Source organism: Sus scrofa, chromosome 10 (genome assembly GCF_000003025.6).
Source record: "Sus scrofa isolate TJ Tabasco breed Duroc chromosome 10, Sscrofa11.1, whole genome shotgun sequence".
Taxonomy (NCBI): Eukaryota; Metazoa; Chordata; class Mammalia; order Artiodactyla; family Suidae; genus Sus; species Sus scrofa.
The window spans coordinates 51,546,286-51,565,755 of record NC_010452.4 but is presented as its reverse complement, the minus strand read 5'-3'; the positions used below and the strand labels follow the sequence as shown (position 1 = coordinate 51,565,755).

Genomic DNA, 19,470 nt, shown 5'->3' with positions numbered 1-19,470 from the left:
ATTATATTTTTAGGACAAAATATAACTCATTCATTTTGGCTATTAATCCTCTCTCCTTCATTAAAATGGCATGCATAATGACAACCTCCATTAAAGTAATTGTTTCCCATGTGTAGAAGTAGAGTGATAATCTATAAATAGTATACGAGTTTGTAGAAAATTAATGTATAAAGGATATAACTACAGAAAAAGTTATAAATCTTTAAAGTTTTTCTCCCCCCCCCCCCGTCGCCATGTATTGAATCAGTGTTTTAGCTATTTGAGCCACCTAGTGGTAATATCCATGAATTATGATTTCTTATACTGAGAAAGGATGTAAAAGCTTGACTAGATCTCAGTTTACTAGGAATGAACTAAGTAAAGTGAATCATAACCATTATATACATTCAGATTTTCAAAGTAGTATTTGTTTACTGGTAGAAGATTGAATCTTGTAAAATAAATTACAAAAACATACCTCTTTGCTTATTTTGTTTCTTCTACTAGAAGCCATGTGGTCAAGAAAATAACAATGATAAGAAATAGGAATTGATGACGGGGAAGCTTTCAATATGTATAACAAAGAAATGGTCATGAAATATTTAATGGACTAAAATGACTAATACATTTTAGAAGTGATTGTATCCAAATGCAACCTTGGATAAATGGTGTTGGGTGTGGTCATGTTTTCTAAATCTCTCTTCCAGTCAATCATCAGTCTTCTGCTTTTCTATTTTCAAAATAGAAAGATAATCACCAAGCTGCTCAGTGACCCATTAGAAACACTCCAGACTCAGATTATACCATGGTTAATTTTAGATTTCCTTAAGCGGGAACTGCAGATCCAACTAAGTTCTGTGTTGGCTCTGTTCTGATGTAGTGACTTCCAGGACAGCCAAATCACTAAATACCTACTGCCCACTTCACATTCATCTTTCCCTGTTAATTTTTTAAGAGCTTTTCACTTTATTTTCTGATCTAAGAATGTCAGGTTTGTTGGTTTCCTGCTTTCTTAAATTCCCATATGTCTCTAAGGTTTTTTTGTTTTTATCAGAATTAGCAGAAAGAGATGATGGATTTGTCCTCTTTGAATTCTCCAAGCTTTCTACTTGGTGAGATTGCAAAGCTGCAACATGAAACTAGCAGTGAAGATATTCTCTCGTTTTGGTGATCCTGCTTATCTGAACTCTGACCCCCTCCCATCTCATCTGTGCTTTCATTAGGTGAGCAGAAGTCAGGTAGTTTTCACAAGTGATTCCTGGAATCAGAGGTATCAACAGAAGTTTAGAGGAGTGAAGAGTATCAGCTTGGGAGGAGATGAGATTTTTAAGGAGAGACTGAGCAGAATTAAAATGAAATAGGCTTTAAAAGCGGAAAAGCGTCCCTGATCTATAAGGCACCCAGGCAGATCTGTGGGGCAGTGAGGTAACGGAAGGAGAATTCTGCAGTGAACAGGTGGTCGATGGACGTCTATTATTTTGTCTTTTTTTTTTTTTTTCCCTGGGACTAAACATTTTTCTGGACATGTGTGTGGTCATGGGGTAGATGCATTTCCCAGGCTGGGCCAATCAGAGAAATTCCTTAGGCATTTTGAACTTAGGAGCAGTAAGAACTGAGTCTGAGCTCCTCTGCAGTGAAACCTGGGTGATGAGAACTGTGGTGCTGCTTCCTGCTCCATGGAGAAATTCAGTCCAAGATGGAAGCCAAGATACAGAAAGGCACAAGGACACAGGACAGAGAGAGTGAGGAGTCTGAGCCAGGCTTCTAGCAACCAGCACATCTCTCCTTTTGCCGCAACTCCTTTGACTTGGGTTTCTGTCACTTGCCACCCAGACAGTCCTAATTAGCACAGACCAGATGTTTCCCGCACACAGCCAAGTGACTACTTGTTCAGGTATCCTGGTGAACAGAACATGCTGAAAGAGGGGGAAAAGAATCAAGTAGATAATGATCAGGAGAGCCTGACAAAACCCAGTGTTGACCAAAGCAGGCTAAGTGACCTCATGTAATAGCCATAAGGCACTGGGGGAAGATGCACCCATGTGGGTATCTGAAGAAGCTCAGGAGGGTGTGAGTTTATAAAAACTGTGATTCCTTAACATCCTTTCTCATCATTAAAATTTATATCAACACATTGTGATGACTAGCTTTTACAACTCAGAAGTACCAAGATACCTAAAAAGAGTTTCTGGGTTGGATCTGATGCCAGCTGTATCAGTACTCGTGCTTGTTATGCCTACAGCCATGTTTGTAGCATGTTGTTTAGCCTCTATGTAGTTAGTTTTTTGTCATTTATTTTTCCTGTGGTTGATTTCTAGTTTCATGCCATTGTGGTCAGTGAAGATATTTGAAATAATTTCTATGCTTTTAAATTTGTTGAGGTTAGTTTTATGCCCCAGTACGTGGTCATTCCTTGAGAATGTTCCATGTGCACTTGAGAAGAATGTATATTCTGATTTTTTTCGATGTAATGTCCTGAAAATGTAAATTAAGTCTAACTTTTCTATTGTGTCATTTAAGACCCTGTTGTCTTATTGATTTTCTGTCTAGAGGATCTGTCCATTGATGTGAGTGGGGTATTAAAGTCTCCTACTATGATTGTATTCCCATCAACTTCTCCTTTTATGTCTGGTAGTATTTGTAGTAGGTATCTGGGTGCTCCTATATTGGGGCACAGATATTGATGATTATAATGTCTTCTTCTTGAATGGATCCTTTTACCATTAAACAGTGTCCTTCTTTGTCTTTCTTTATAGCCTTCATTTTAAAGTTTATTTTGTCTGATATAAATATTGCAACTCCTGCTTTCCTGTCTTGTCCGTTGGCATGAAATATCTTTTCCCATCCACTCACTTTCAATCTATATGTGTCCTTTGCCCTGAGGTGAGTCTCTTGTAGACAGAAGATTGCAGCCTTTTGCTTTTTTATCCAATCTATCACTGTGTGTCTTTTGATTGGAGAATTCAGTCCATTGACATTTAGGGTAATTATTGATAGATTTGTGTTTATTGCCATTTTAAACCTTGTTTTCCAGTTGAGTCTGTGTTTCTTCTTTGTTCCTTTCTTTTTTTTGGTTGGACGATTTCCATTTATTTTATGCTCGTGTACTTTTCTTTTTAGTTTTTGTGGATGTAATGTTTGGTTTTGATTTGTGGTTGCCCTCCTTTTTAAGTATGTTAACCCTTTTCTATATCTGCTTGCTTTAGCCTGATAGTCATATAGGCTCAAAAACATTCTAAAAAAAAATAATCTAAGTTTTCTTACTTTCCTTCCCCACATTCTATGATTTTGGAGTCCTTTTTTTTTTTTTTTTTTTTTTTTAACCTCTTCATGTTTGTCCTTTTGCTGTTCCTTGTGTTTATCATCACTTTTACAGTAGGTTTTTTTTTCCCTTTTAGATCTGTATACTGGCTTATTTAAGTGATTGTTTTCTACTTGTGATTTCCTCTGTCTTATTTCTACTTACTTCTTTTTTATTTAGAGAAGCCCTTCCAGTATTTCTTTTAGAATGGGTTTAGTATTGCTTTACTCTCTTAGCTTTTATTTGTTAGAGAAATTCTTTGTTTTCCCTTCTATTTTAAATGATATCCTTGCTGGGTAGAGTATTCTAGGCTGCAGATTTTTTCCTTTTAGAACTTTGAATGTACCTTGACACTCTCTTCTGGCTTGTAGTGTTTCTGTAGAGAAATCAGCTGATAGCCTTATGGGGATTCCCTTATAATTAAAGCTTTATGTTTCTCTTGCTGCCTTTAGAATCCTCTTTAACTTTTGCCATTTTTATTATAATATGTCTTGGGCCTATTTGGGCTCAACTTGTTTAGGGCTCTCTGTGCTTCCTGTATCTTTTCCTTTAGATTTGGAAAGTTTTCAGACCTAATTTATTCAAATATATTTTCAATCCCCTTTGCTTTTTCTTCTTCTTCTGGAATTCCTATTATGCGCAGATTGGCCTGCTTTATGTTATCCCATAGATCTCTTATATTGCTTTTGTGTTTTTTCATTTGGTTTTCCGTCTGCTGTCCTGATTGGGTGATTTCCATTATTCTATCTTCCAGGTCACTAATTCATTCCTCTGCATTATTCATTCTGCTCGTTAGTGCCTTTAGGTCCGTTTGTGTCTCTGCAAATGAATTTTTCTAATTTTTCTTGGTTCTTCCATATATTTTCTAGTTCCTTTCTAAAGTAATCTGCATTACTGTTTATATCAGCTCTTAATTCCTTGATATTGAGCCTTAATTCCTTCAGTATTTTCACTCTCTCCCTTTTGAACTCAATGTCTATCAGACTGCAGAGGTCCATTTCATTGTTTGCTGCTTCAGGTGAATTCTCTTGCTCTCTTAACTGAGAATGGTTTCTGAGCTTCATCTTGCTTATATTTTTCTTCTTCTGTGAGTTTAGGGAAACCAAACTGTAGTCTTGGATGGCTGCTTCTATGCAAGAGCACCCCTTTGTATTTTGTGTGGGGGGGTTTACTATTGATTTTTGGTATGGGAGTTTGGATATTTGCTGTCTCTTTCTTTGGTGTGAGCAGGCTATTATCCTCAGCGTGTTGAGTGTGTTTCCAGGGAGAAGGAAGCAATGGGTACGGCTAGTAGTCAGTGTCTGGTTGCTGGGCTCTTGACAGTAGCAAGAACCTGCAGGAAGGTGGTGCAGGCTACTCCTAGTTGCCAGGCCCTAGGAAGTGGTAATGAGCATTAGGCATATTTAAGAGGTGCCCTGGCAGTAGCAGGGCTTGTGAGTTCCACAGGGAGTGAGAGCAACAACAGGTGGTGTTTGGTTGCAGTGCCCTCCTTTGTGGCACCCTCTGAGGTGATTGGGGTCACAAGTGGTGCCTATCCAGGGACCCCTAGTGGTTGTGGGCCACACCCACCTCTGGAGTCAGAGATAACTGTAGTGGTTTGCTCCTACCACCTGTAGACCACTCATGAAACCCCTGTCCCACTTAGCCCACACAGGAGGTGCTGCACAGGCTGCTCCTAGTTGCAGGGTCCTTGGAAAGGACAGTGATCAAGCATGTGGGCACCGCCTGGAGTGTTTGGCAGTGGCAGTAGCAGGGTAGGTGTGTTTGCAGGGGGTGAGAGCCACAATGGGTGGTACTTGGTTGCAGTGCCCTTTTTTTGCCAATTTTTGAGGTGACTGGGGCCGCAGGTGAAGCCTATTCCCAGATCCCTAGTGGTGGCAGGCCATGTCTTCCTCTGGTTTCTGAGATGACTGCTGCAGTTTGTCTCTTTCTGCCTGTAGATCACTCAAGAGGCACCAGGTCGTGCTAGCCCCCCTCTGCCTTTAGCCCACACAAGAGGTGCCTGGCCACCCATAGCCCACACAAGAAGTGCCACTGGTAGCCTGCGTCAGAGGCCCCGACTCTCTTGAGAGCCCACGTGTGTGCAGGGAGATTCCTATGGTGGTCTACCCCTCCTCCTCTCGCCCTCCCCAACAATGGCACCTTGCTTCTCCTGCGGGCCCAGACCTCCTCCTGTGTTCCCTCATCTGTGGTGTTCTGCTCCCCAGTCCATGGAATACCACTTTAGTCCCTCAGGCTGTCCCCACACAGCCAACCCTCATCGTCTCCCTGGAACTGACCTCCAGAGCCTGGGTCTCAGCACCCAGCCCCCACCGGAGCATCTCAGGCTGTAGTGTCAGGGGCAGTGGTGCAGATGATCTGTGCAGTTCTCATTCTGCTTTGCCCTCCTCAGTCCAGCTGTTGAACTTTTCTCGGTGACTTTGAGGTCCCTCCGTCTTGGCTGATCTCCCCGTAGCTTAGGTGGCTTCCCATGGTGTGGGTTCCTTTTTCTCTTTCACAGCTCCCTCTCATGAATGCTAGTCCTGTCCTAATTCCTTTTCTTTCTTTCTGTCCTTTTTCTCTTTTCTTTTGTTCTACCCAGTTATGGAGAGCGTTTCTTGCCCTTTTTGGAGGTTTAAGTTCTTCTGCCAGCATTCAGTAGATGTTCTGTGCAAATCGTTCTACATATAGATGTGGTTTTTTTTGATGTATTTGTGGGAGAAGCTGAGCAGAACTTCTTATTCCTCTGCCATCTTGATCTCCCCCCACCCCCACCCGGCCATGGCCCTGTTTGAGTAAAACTATCCAACATCCCCTTTTCTAAAACCTCAGTCCTCTGCAGCCATGATTGGTATCAGGTGACTCATGCATCCTCATCCTCATTCCCACTCCCACTCTTGGTTCATTCCACCAGTTCAAATTTGAAAAACATAGTCTTCAGGAAATTAGGCAAATACCAAAATGAACTTCAACCCCCCATGAAAGGCCATAGAACAGTAGGTAAAGCTATCAAGAGAATATGGGGGAGTAGGACTTCCCTTTGTTCTAGGTGCTTTTTTTTTTTTTTTTTTTTTTTTTTTTTTTTTTTTTTTTTTTTTTTTTTTTTTGGCTGCCCCTATGGCATATGGAAGTTCCTGGGGCTGGACTGAACCCCAGCCACAACAGCAGCCTGAGGGCAGCATGACAACGCTGGATCATTAACCTGCTGCCATAAGGGAGTTCCTAGGAGCATTTTTAATGTGGAGTGGAAGACAGTCACTAAAGCCAGGGTGTGCTCCTGTTCAATTTTCTCTTGACTCTCCATCCTCTTCTCATTTTTCACAGGTTCTTTGAATGAATTTATCTCCTCTAGTGGTTTTATTTCCCACTCCTGTGCTAATGGCACCCCAACTGAATTATTGAATTCTTTCCTGAGCTCAATCTTTCTTCTTAGAACTCCTATGGAAACCTCAAAGTCAATGCATCTGACAACTAAACTCTTCCTGAATTCTTCACAGTCAGAGGGTGTTCTCATCATCTACCTGACTGCTTAAGCCAGAAACCTAGGAATCCTCAGTGAGTCCTTAATTTTCTGATGCCCCCCTCCGTCTTATCAGTCACTATGATTTTTCCCATGCCAGCTGTTTATTACTTGAATATATGTTCCTTCTTTCCATCTTTATCACAACATTCTTAGTCAATATGTAATTATTTCTCATGTGGCTTATTTTAACAGCCTCTTAACTTTCTCCCAGCCTTGAGTTATCCACCACTGAATATCATCCTTCTTTATGGAGCTAGCTTTTAATTTTTATTTATATTTATTTAGGCCCTGTCCCCAGCATGCAGAAGTTCTCAGGCCAGGGATTGAATCTGTGCCACAGCAGTGACCTGAGCCATAGCAGTGACAACCCACCGAGCCACCAGGGAACTCCTGGAGCTAGCTTTTTAAATGTGAGAATCTTATAAGGTTGTTTTAAAAACCTATCATGACTTCCCTTGCCAAAGAACTGTTAAGTTCTCCTGTGTGGCGCTCCCTCCCTCTCCATCGTGATCGTTAGCCAGTCTTTACCTACCACTCTACTTTCTAGCTGCATAGTTTGCTCCCTGAATGTGCTGTGCTCCTTTCTGCGTCTCTGTGCAGTCAGCTCCTCCTGTGAGTACCGTCCCCATCATTCTCGCCTGTGCAATTCCATTATTCAGCACAGTCACACACTCCTTAAGAAACCTTTCCTAACCTTCCAACTCGGTGCTTACTTCTCTGTCTTCCCAAATGTTCTATAAACTCCTGAAAGCTAAAACTAGCACCTGGATATTGAATGAATAAACAAATAGAGTCTTTTCTTCAACTGAAATGTTCAGAGATAAAACCATGAACCGTTTAGTAATTGCCCTGTTTGGAGTTTACGCCCTGGGCAGCATCAGTTCTTAAACAATCAATAAGAAATACGAAGATGGCAGTGCTATATGAGTATCAATAAAAAAGGCTGCAAAGGAGGAGCCTCCTGCCATTATCCACCCACTTCTGGCAGAACAGATTGGTGGGTGAGAGAAATGAAAGATGGGAACCTAAACTGACATAAGCTGGGTTGGGGAGGGAGGGAGGCAGTCCTTTCTTTCTTTCTTTTTTTTTTTTTTTTTGTCTTTTTGCCATTTCTTGGGCCGCTCCTGCGGCATATGGAGGTTCCCAGGCTAGGGGTCTAATTGGAGCTGTAGCTGCCAGTCTACGCCAGAGCCACAGCAACGCCAGATCCAAGCCGCATCTGCAACCTACACCCCAGCTCACGGCAACGCCAGATCGTTAACCCACTGAGCAAGGCCAGGGATCGAACCTGCAACCTCATGGTTCCTAGTCAGATTCGTTAACCACTGCACCACGATGGGAACTCCCAGGCAGTCCTTTCTTTCTGGTAGACTTACTCCTGGGTGGAGACTCTGCTCCATTATGAACTTTTAAGCAGTTGTGACAAACACTGGCAGGTTCTGTATGGGCAACCTTGCAAGCCTTTGATTGTCCAAAAGAGTCTGGAAAAAGCTTTTCTAGACACAAGTGAGAAAATGAGCTGTGTAAGATCTTATGAGGACTCAAACAAAGGGTGGATACAATTTGGATTTTTATGCTCTCAAATCAAAGGAGTTGGCCAGGTACATGTTTTTAGTCTGTTTCTTGCTTGTTTATTCCTCCCCACCCCATTTAGGCTGTTTCTCTCTTGATAGTAGTTAGCAATTAGCTATCAAAACAGCATTTGCCTTTCCTTGTCGGTCAAGTAAATTAGTCTCAGGATCTCTCTCACTTCCCTCCTGGGACTCTGACCCAGCTGGATTAGCTGTTGGAGATACCCTGGTCATTATTCTCCACAAAGGGGAGCTAGAGACACACTTGAGGGATGTAAAAATGGATGCATCTTACTGGTCAAATCAGAAAATTTCGGCAACATTTATTTAGCACCAACACAGAAGCTGCTCCAGAATTTCTATGAAAAAGTGGAGCAAAATTCGTTTGAAAAGAGGTGTGGGGAGGGGTTGATGGAGGTATGGAGATTATGGAATGGTAGAATTGAGGCTAAAGCCTTCCTTAGCTCCTTGAGGCCCCTTTTTTGTGTTGCCATGGTAACTGTTTTCTTACTACATTGTGCTGGATGTAGCGGGAGATTGGGGAAGGAAACCACGACTTGATTAAAATGAACCCTGCCCTCAAGAAAATTACAGTTTGGCCATGGCAGATAGAAAAACTAACAGGTTTAAGAGGCTACTAATCAGCCTAGAACAATTTTATGAAGACAGCTGAAGTACAGGAAAATCCCACTGTAACTTGATAAATGAGGCTACACAAGTTCTGATATTGTAAATATGGAGTCCACATTATTACAGGATACATCAAGTCACGAGGTGAGCCTGTCCAGCTGGTTGACCACATCATTTAAATCCTTCCTGGTCCCACGTGCAATTTGGTGCCACTCTGGTTAAGTATCAAGGGGAATGATTCTGGGTCTTGGGTCCGGCTGGACTTTCAGGACAGCAGCAGGGTTTCCAGAAATCCCTGGGTCACTTGATGCCCATTCCTTCAGCCCAGTGTGGGGGAAACTGGAGCTGAGCGATTACTGGGAATGTGGGGAACTTACCTTCATACCCCTATTTCTGTGACAGAGTTGCCTACGGTTTCTCTACCCAGTCTTGCCCCCTCATCACATGTCTCCCCTCCAGAAAATGAGAGCTTTGCCTGCCCCATCCCACTCACAAAGTGAGGTTGAGCACAGATGAAGATGCTCACCAATATCCAACTGCATTATGTCTGAATTGACATTATCCTGGGGCATGGTTATCGAGGGATTTTTCTACAGTGATGTTCTCTTTGAGTTGAAAGCAATCAAAGAACTGCCCTGAGGAGAAAGAATTAAGATACAATTATTGTACAAGGTGGAATGTGTGAATAATAACCAAGGATTATTGAATCTACTCTGTCCCAGGCATTGTTCTAAATAATTAATTTGTGTTATCTCATTTATTCCTCACAGCAGCCCACTGAAGCCTGTACTATTATGATCTTCATTTTAGAAATGTGGAAATTTAGGTATAGAAAGATAAAGTAATTTGCCCCAAAGCATGTAGCTACCAAGTGACAAGTTTGGGTATATAAACTCAGCCAGTCTTACTCCAGAGAACATGGTTTTAGCCACAACGTTGTTTTGCAATAAAAGAGTATAGGTTGCCATTTTTTGGTTTTGTTTTAAAATTGCTCAGACTCATAGCTGGACCATAATCATTAAAATCTCTTGGTGTGCAATAGGTTAAGGATTCAATATTGTCACTGCAGTGGCTTGGGTCACTGGCCTGGGAACTTCCACATGCCATGGGTATAGCCAAAGAAAAAAGTTAAAATCTTAGTAGCCAAGCTTTGTTATAGATAAATTTTAAAAAAATCCACCAGGGTAGGAAAACCCTGCGAACACTTGGAATTTTGATTTCTCATTTCCAAAGAAATTCTGATTCGTTTTCTATTCCTAGCCTCTCATCTTTTCACAGAAGCATTTTGCAACAACCTTACTTGTTTTTTCTTTCCCTAGAATTTTCACTTTTTCTTTTTTTTTCATTTCTTCCGCTTTCCATTTAAATATGCCCATGTCTACTGCATCCAGGATCTACTGTTGGCTAAACCTATTCCCTCTAGTTTTTTTTTTTTTTCTTTTTTTCCTCTAAGATCTAAGTCTTTCTTCCATGCCAACTTCTACTCCACTTCCTCAATTTCATCTCTTGAAGACCCAGATAATCTCTGCGAAGTTCGAAGGCATTTGTCATTTTCATTGTTTCTGGCTCTTTTATCTTTTTCTATTACCATGAGATCCAGCTCTTTTCCTTCTTTTTTCCTATTCTTTTTGTCATCTCTCATCTTCCTCCTCACTGAATGTTTCTCTAGAGCTTATTTTTCAGAACTCTGCTGTTCTTTTGATGTGTTCTTCCTTTTGAAAAGGTCACCTACTTTAGAGTTTATCTGTCTATACCTTAGTAATTTCCTCTTATCCAAATGTCAGTATTTATTTCCAGGTGCTTCCTGGAAATTTCCATGTAAGTGTTCTGCTTTCACCTTTAGGCTCAACGTGTATAAGGTTTAGTCCATAATCAATATTTTCCATGTGAATTCCTGTGATAATAAGAAACATTTATGCAGCAAGTACATGAAGCTTAGCACCATTCTAAACACTTTATATGTATTAACTCATTCAATCCTTAAAAAATTATCTTTATTTTATAGATGAAGGAACTTGGGCCTAGTGATGTGAAGCTATACACCCCCAAAATGACATCACCCAACTGCAAAGTGGAGGAACCAAGCTTCCCCAGGTAATATTGTTCTAAAAGTCTTTATTCCTAATCACTGCTCTGTATTTCTATGCTAAGTTTTCTCAGTCCCCACACTCAAAAGTGTTTTCATCAGCTTTCCTCTTTCTTCTAGTCCAATTCATGACTTCTTGGCTTTTATTTCAAAATGTTTTTGGTGCTCACATCTGTCAGGATCTGCAGAGGTACAAATGGCCCATGGAAAAAAAAAAAAAAGAGAGAGAGAGAGAGCCATGGAGATATAATTAAGGAAACTATAAAGGGATGGGGAAGCTTCCACGTGCTAACACCATTGGGGTGCTCTTACCATCCCTAGTCTTAGATGGAATCCACATGTATGGGAATCCAGAGAAAGCTGTATGGAATGAAGTGGGACTGTCCACCAGTTCCTAGAGAAATGCAGCCATTACTGAACCGTGGTGAGGTGTGAGATGGCATGGGGTGGGATGTGGGGAGAGTAAATACCCCGACTTATTTCTCCCTGTGGCTTCCAATTTCCCACTTGTGCTTCATTATGTCATGCTTGGATCATTATTGCTGTGCCCTCAGTGATCTCTCTTCATTCCCTTCCACTCTAGCCTGCTGCCCTATCACCAGGGCACTGTCTCTAAGGTGCTTTTCCATTTTTCTTCTCATAACCTTCAAAGGGTTGTTACTACTCTTCAGTCTGTTGTTGACAATCCTCCAAGTCCTGAGTCCAATCCCTTTTTCATATGTTATCTTCTGCAACTCTCCTAGCCCTGTGCCCCATCAGCTTCCTCACTGCTGTCCCCCTTTCTATAAATGTTCTATTCTCATACTTCCACCAAATGCTAGATCTTATATCCTTCCTTAGGTCTGAATTACCTCTGATCTCCTTTCCAAATCCTGGATATCCTTCAAGGCTCATCCCTTCTGGAGAAACTTCTCTGACCACTCCTGCCTATGTGGGTCCCTCTGTCTCCACAACTTTCTGCTGAATCGTGGGTAACACGTTACCAATTACATCATGACTGTTTCTGTTGGTATCATAACTACATGCCCTGTCTCCTCTGAGAGTGAGGATCCCAAAATCAAGGGTATTGTTGATGGTTTGTTGGTGTGACCCTCATTTTCTAAGCTGTAATAGTTTGAAGGGGGTACAATTAAAACAGTGTGGGGGACAGTTAACATGCTAATAAAAAGCAATGTATGGTCTAAGCCTTTTCCTGTAAAACCAAGGAAACCCCAGCCTTCAAGTCCCTCTCCTGGCCAAGTCCCAGGTGCTCACTTTTTCTGCTAGAAGCACTTTCAACCAAGGGCCCAAGGTCACCTCCCCTGTGCTCCATCTTTGTTACTATAGGCTGCAGGTTGAGACTGAAGTGTGTACTGTAGGCATCTTTCAATTTTGAGCCTTATGTGAGGACTGTTCATTTCTATGTGGTTGATGTTCTCATTCTTTGTCACATAAGCCATCCTATTTGCCAAAAGTTGCCTGTTAGGATGAGATTATTTAATTCACACCCCTAGAGAGTACCAGTCTACTGACCCCTAGCTCATGTTTCTGGCTTAAGTTAGTCCATGTCAACTCTTCCCTCATGTAGGACAAAGTGTGGGAGATAACCTTCCTTTCTTTTCTTCGCTCAAGAATCTCAGTGCTGGAGGTTCCATGAGCTCTGCCCAGCTGAAAACCCTTTATGGAACCTTCTGTGACATGCTTGGATGGACGTGAGCTCCCCTAACCAGCCTGACAACTTGTTCTCGCAGGACCCTTGCCGTCTGTCATCTACTCTGATGTCTCCATATTGATTTTTTTCTCTTCCCTTTTCCCAATCTCATACTTTAAGACTCTAGAGTCTCCTACTGCTGCTAGGAAAGCTCAGAACTTGACTTTTTGACAGGTGAGTGGGGGCAGAATGAGTTACCAAATGGAAATGGATTCATTCCATAGATGATTTGGATGACTTCACAGGCCTTATGTCCAGAAGTCTTTTTATCTTTTTGTATTTTTCTACCCTTTTTCAATGACTGTTTCTAAAGATGACAGGTTCTCCAGGAGCTTCATCTGAACTGGAGGAATTTAAAAAGACAATCCTAAGAAAGGCCAAAGTATTTCCAAGAAGAAGGAAGAGTTTGCATAGTGAAATCTATTATAATGGCTATCAGGGGGTCTTCTGAATAATAGATGCACAGTTTAAAAAAATAGTTTTCTGTGCCCATTAATTTTGGAGCAAAGAAGTGCAACACTCATCCTTTTCTAGGCTACTATAATTTGTAATTAGGTGATGAAATGCGCTCTTTTCCAAATTCAGCAGCAGTTAGCCATCTAGATGTTTCTTCCTATCATGTAAATGTTATATTGCTTTTTCAGAGAAGATCGCAGAGATGAAAAACATCACCAGACAAGCTAAATCAAGACAGGGAATGGAGGGAAAAAAGGAACCATTTAAAAAAGCAGTGGAGTCCCTACTAGAACATTCCTTCTAATGACTTTAACATTGGGGAGGAACTTATTTGTCTATCTTAGCTGTGATACAATCCTATGATGTTAAAGAGGAAGGCAGAGTAGATAAGACCAGAGAAGGGGCCATGGGCAATTTTACAAACACAAAGACCTTCTTTTGTTGGAATGGTGGAATGGAAAAGAAAAGAAAAGAAAAAAAAAGAAAACCCAGAAGCTGAATTTGGTGGGTTGGAGGGCTTGCAAATGCAACCAGCTGAAACTTTGTAAACATTTAGCATAAAACTCATTTTTAATCTCATAAACTTAATTTTTTCCCCTAGCATATGGGATGCATAAAAAGGAAATAAAACTTTAGTAAATTGAGCCTTACTTGTGCTTTATAAAAAAGAAATTGAATTGCTCTAATGGCAGCTGCAGCTGGCTTTCAGCTTCGAACAACCAGTGTAAATCTAGTTTTTAGTGCTTGATTTAGTAAACACTCGGCTGCAAACAGGCTTCGAAAACAGCTCTGAATTCAGGGCTTTCCGTAAAGGCAGTTATGTAACCTCTGTGTATTATGCCTTTAAAATATGTGAAGAATAGCAAAATCCGTGGTTGAGGTATCTTACAATTATCCTTTATATTTAAATCAGCATGGAATTTGCTACTCAGTATACATAGTGCTAGCACAAAAGGATTCTAATAGGCCATACATTTAAATGTATATGTAATACTCATTAAAAATTAAAAAAAAATGTAGAGTACTATTAACCAGTTCAGAAGCCAGGGTTCAGTTGGACTTGTTTAGTTATCTGCAAGTGAGAATCACGGCTTGTTTTGTGTTCTGTCCCTTTCTCTGAGCCTTGTCATGCTCCCCACACACTGAGGAGATGCAAGAAATCCTGGTTTGTATTCTGTTTAGCAGAGGCTGCATGAGCCCAGCTTGCAATTTTTGCTAAAAATAGGGAGAAAAATCTTGTTCCTGATGAATGAGATGAAACATCCAACTGCTTTTAAATTGACACTCAAGTTAACACTTGTAATGGCAGTTCATCCTAAATATTTCTAAGTGACTTAAACTGCCTGGGGGCTTTGGGGTTTTGGCGGTTGTTGTTGTTGTCCAATCACTCTATATAGTCACAAAACCAGAGTTGGCCTCTCACGACATTCCTGCTAAAGAAGTCTTTTAAAATAATTCTGGCTAGGACGGCCAAGGTTAACCCTGGGAACAATATGGAATTAGGATAAATCAGTGCCTCTTTCTTCCTCCCTTAACCATCTTCTACTATCTCAGGCTTATTTTCAGCTGGCTGCCCACCAGTCTGCCTAAGGACAAGAGATAAGGTACTTACTCTCTTTTTCAGGGACATTTCTGATTTTTAAAGAGAACCTTGAATGTGGAAAAGTCCTAAGACTCCAAATTCGTGCTGTTTGTAAGACAGGTTCTGGGGTCGATCTGAGCAGAGGGCAGTTTGTTCTAAGTCTGGGTCTGGACATAGTGACTTGACTTTTAAGAAGTAAATTCATTCACACCCTCTTTCTTTTTCCACCATCTGGTCATTTGGCTGCCAGCAATTGGATCTTATTAAACTTTATGGAAAGTGAAAACAAGACTGCTGTACAGCACGGTAGGTGGACAGATCTATTTGTGGTTTTGCTGTTACCAGCTGAGTGACCTTTGGGAAGTCACTTAAACTTTCTGAGCTTCTGTCTGGCCTACCTTTCAGAGGAGTTGCAGGATCAAATAAAAATATGAGAACACACTATGAGAACTGTAAAGTACTGTACAATTCTGAGGGGCTTTGATTATTCCAGGCAGTGCAGGTTACATATACAGTGAAGAGTCTTCTGTCCTGGGAGAGGGTGATCAGGGCTATAGTGCTGTGTTTCAGAGAAATAATGTCAGCAAGTAAGAGATCCTGTTCTGCCTGTGGATGAAATTCTGGATCCTGGAGAAGATTGGATCACTGACTCCATAAACAATTTTAAAAGATTAAAGTGCCACAGAAATGCAAGTGGAAATATTTAAAGTGAAAAGAACTGGGTTATTTCAGGTGTAACTAGAACCCCAGGTAGGGGTTCAAATAATATCACATTCTCTTTTTAATATTCAAATTAATCGCTTGAGAGCCTACCTGTTTATACTGAAAGTTCAGCATTTTTCTTTTATTTACATTTTTAAATTAAGATTTTAAATCAAAGCTTTACATGCATGAAGTTTAAATGGAGAAGAGTAGTAAAAGATTTATTACAAAATTTAACTGTTTCCTGACTCACCCCATCTTACTTCCTCTGGTCCCCAGAGGGAACAACTTTTAATTCTTTTAAAGCTCCTCTGGGCTTTTCATATCTCCAAAGCTCTAAAAACTATGAATATATCGCTATCTCTTGATTTGTCTATTTTATTTATTTATTTTTTTGGCCATGCCCATGACAATCACAAGGGATCAAACCTGAGCCGCAGCAGTGACAATGCTGAATCCTTAACTGCTAGGCCACTGAGAAACTCCAGTTTGTCCATTTTAGGCATTACCTGTTAAATTCTTATCATGAAAGATATAGTTACCTCTTTATTCTACCATCGTTTTGTTGCTCTTTTCTTATTTTTCCAATATAGTTCTACTACAATTTTGGTTAAATTAGTATGAAGATGATTCTAATATTCTTTTTAACTGAGCACATCTGTCTGTGTATATGGTTATTTTTCCTTCCTTCCTTTATATTTTTTCATAAAATTAGAGGATGCCTGTTTTTTCATTTGCTGAGTTTTCTTTGTATTTATTTTTAATTATTTCCATTTCTTCTGATGGACTTGTAGTAAAATTTTCTACAAAGTCAATCAGAACAGCTAATCTATCAGGTTGTTTTTTTTTTTAATTATTGGAGTATAGTTGACTTAACAATGTTGTATTAGCTTCAGGTGTATGGTAAAGTGAAACAGTTATAAATATACATATATTCACTCTCTTTTCTCATACAGGTTATTACATACTATTGAGGAGATTTCCCTCTGCTAACAGTAGGTTCTTGGTAATTATCTATTTTTATATATCATAGTGTATATGTGTTATTCCTTTGCTCCTAATTTATCCCTCCTCCCTACAGTTTCCCCTAATTCTATCGGTTCTTATTTATGTATTTTTGAGCCTAGATATCTTTCTAGGTTGGCTGGACAGTGATCATCTTTAGATTTCTTTTGGTCTAATTCCAAGCCTGAGTGGGCCTTCTGAACTCATATCTTGGTCTTTATGTTTCTCTTAGATGTTATAGCAGAGGGAATCAGTATCGTAGCCATTGGCATGTCCACCTCTCGAATCACACTATTTCATTCATCTGTATACGCAATGCCCAGTTATCATTATGACTTTCTTTTCACTATCACCTTAAAAATTCCCCCTTTTCTCCTGTTTTGAGTCACCTCTTACCTACATCTTATATATTCCTTCCCCTTCAATTATTACCTCAGAAAGTGTGCAGAAAAACAAAGTTTTTGAGACCTTACATTTCTAAAAGTGTTCTCATCTTACCTTAGCAATAATTTATGGCTGAGTATTGAATTCTAAGTTAGAAGTAATTTTCCTTTGGGATTTTGAAGGCATTATTTTTATTGTATTCTGGATTCCAGTGTTGGTCTTGGGAAGTACAAAACCATTCTGAATCCTCACACTTTGAATGTGGCCATTTTACTCCCTCTCTCTAACTTGCGGGATATTTTCTTTGTCCTCAGTGCAGGCATACTTCATTTTATTGTGCTTCAATGTATTGCGCTTTGCAAAACACAAATAGAAGGTTTCTGGCAACCTTGTGTCGAGCAAGTCTCTCAGTGTCATTTTTTGCACAGCCTTTGCTCACTTCTTCTCTCATGTCACATTTTGGTAATTCTTGTGATATTTCAATTTTTTCATTACTACTGTATTTGTTATGGTGATCTGTGATCAGTGATCTTTAATGTTGCTATCACAAGAAGACTACAACTCATTGAAGTCTCAGATGATAAAATTTTTTAGCAATAAAGTATTTTTAAATTAAGTTATGTATACTTTTTTTAGACATAAATTTATTGCACATTTATTAGACTACAGTATTGGGTAATGTAACTTTTAGATGCACTGGGAAACCAAAAATTTCAAGTGACTTGCTTTATTGGCCTGGAACCAAATCACTATCTCTGAGGTCTGAGGTGTCTATGTATTCTGAATTGATGTGCTTTACAGTAGCTCTGATCCTTCCACTCTCTTGGGTACTTAGTGGGCCTTTTAATTGGGAAACTGATGTCTTTTAGTTCTAGGATATTTTGCTTATGATTTCTTCTCCTCTGTTTTCTCAATTCTTTCTGGTAATCTGATAATTCTGATGTCAGACTTCCTGACTTTGTTTTTAAATTTTCTTCTTTCTTTAACTGTCCTTCCATTTATCTTTCCCCCCAATTTTCTGGGTCTTCTCTTATATTAAAATTTTAAGAACACTTTGTTTTCTGAATGCTCTTTTTGGGAGGACTCTGTTCTTGCTTCTGGAATACAATACTTTTCTTGTGCCTCTGAGGATACTAGCTACAGGTTTTTTGTTTTTTGTTTTTCTTTTTAGGGCCACACCCACAGCATATGGAAGTTCCCAGGCTAGGGGTTGAATTGGACCTGCAGCTGCCAGCCCACAACCACAGCCATGCGGGATCCAAGCCACATCTGCAACCAACACCACAGCTCATGGCAATGCTGGATCTTTAATCCACTGAGCGAGGGAGGGGATCAGACGACATCCTCATGGATACTAGTTGGATTCATTTCTGCTGCACCACAATGGGAACTCCCTAGTTACAGTTGTTTTTAAAGCATTCCTCTCCTTGCATTGCTTCAGTTTCCTCCAGATTGCTTTTTTCTCCCCCCCGCCCCGTTTTTTTCTGATTTCTGTCTCCCACATTAGAGAATTTTCTCATGTCTGGTAGCCCTTGTTTCTCTGCTCATGATCAGGATTAGGGAACTAAAAGTCTCATTAGAATCTCTGCAAATGTGGCTGAGTCTTATTTGTTTGTTTTGGCGGCAGCGTGCAGAGGTCTGATTTGGGACCTTGGTTCCCAGGCCATTGAACCCTGGCCTCAGTGGTGAAAGCGCAGAGTCCTAACTGCTAGACCACCGGGGAACTCCCAGGGGCTTGATAATTTTGAGCTTAACTGTGGGGTCATCTTCACTTGGGTCATTTGGAAGGGAGCTCTCAGTGTTAATATTTTGAAATCTTCTCTTTTCCTTTTTACTGTTTTGCTAGTCTTAATTTTTTTTTTTTTGCCAAAATTGCAGGATCAACATAGTTTGCACTATCGTATCTTACTATAATTCTGTGCCTTTGAATAACTTTTGTTTTGAATAAGACATTTGTGAATCTTGTTTCTTTTGTCTTTTACTGACCTTGTAAGCTACTTAACTATAAAATGTGGCTTATTACACAGTGCCTCTTGGAATTATTCTTTCTGAAAAAGTGATTTTTCCCTTGCAAATAAGACAAACAATGTCTTTAAAACAAAAGAAGTATTTCTCAGTCTCCTTACTTTGAAACACATGATTTTCATCAGCTGCTTTTCTCTTCTTGGCAGCAACCATTTGGAAAATGACAGACTCTACTCACGCCATCATCATCATCCATTCTCCTTACCATCTGCCTTCCTTCCAAGTCAACAGACACATACCTCTTCCTGTAAGGCAAATCTAATCAATGCTTATCCTCCAACTGTCAGACCCTACTAGTGGCACATCCATCAGCAGCACAAGAGTTGCAGATGTCATAGGATGGACCCAAGCTGAGGCAGGTGCCTTGTCTCCCTCACTGGTAAGTAAGAGCATTTCTGACATCAGACCTTGCGCTGTTCTGCTTCCCTGAGCCTCTCTTTCCTCATCTCTAAGATGAGGATAATATCATTAATTTGCAGGGTGGTCATGAGCTTTAAAACAGATTATTAGGCTGGAGCTGTCTCGGAACTCCTTTATTTTAACATCTGGGCCTTATG

General features: G+C 40.3%; 1 non-coding gene across 6 annotated transcripts in view; it reads left to right on the top strand.

Moving 5' to 3' along the window:
• LOC100738624 overlaps window positions 1–19,470 on the top strand; it is a 117,964-nt gene that overhangs the window by 38,188 nt on the left and 60,306 nt on the right. For 4 of the 6 annotated variants that reach the window (XR_002336373.1, XR_002336374.1, XR_002336371.1 and 1 more), the window contains 3 exons: window positions 10,989–15,103; window positions 16,456–16,505; window positions 19,060–19,292. This is a non-coding gene — a transcript (uncharacterized LOC100738624). The remainder of the gene's footprint in view (window positions 1–10,988; window positions 15,104–16,455; window positions 16,506–19,059; window positions 19,293–19,470) is intronic. The other 2 variants (XR_002336375.1, XR_002336372.1) reach the window with 2 other exon arrangements.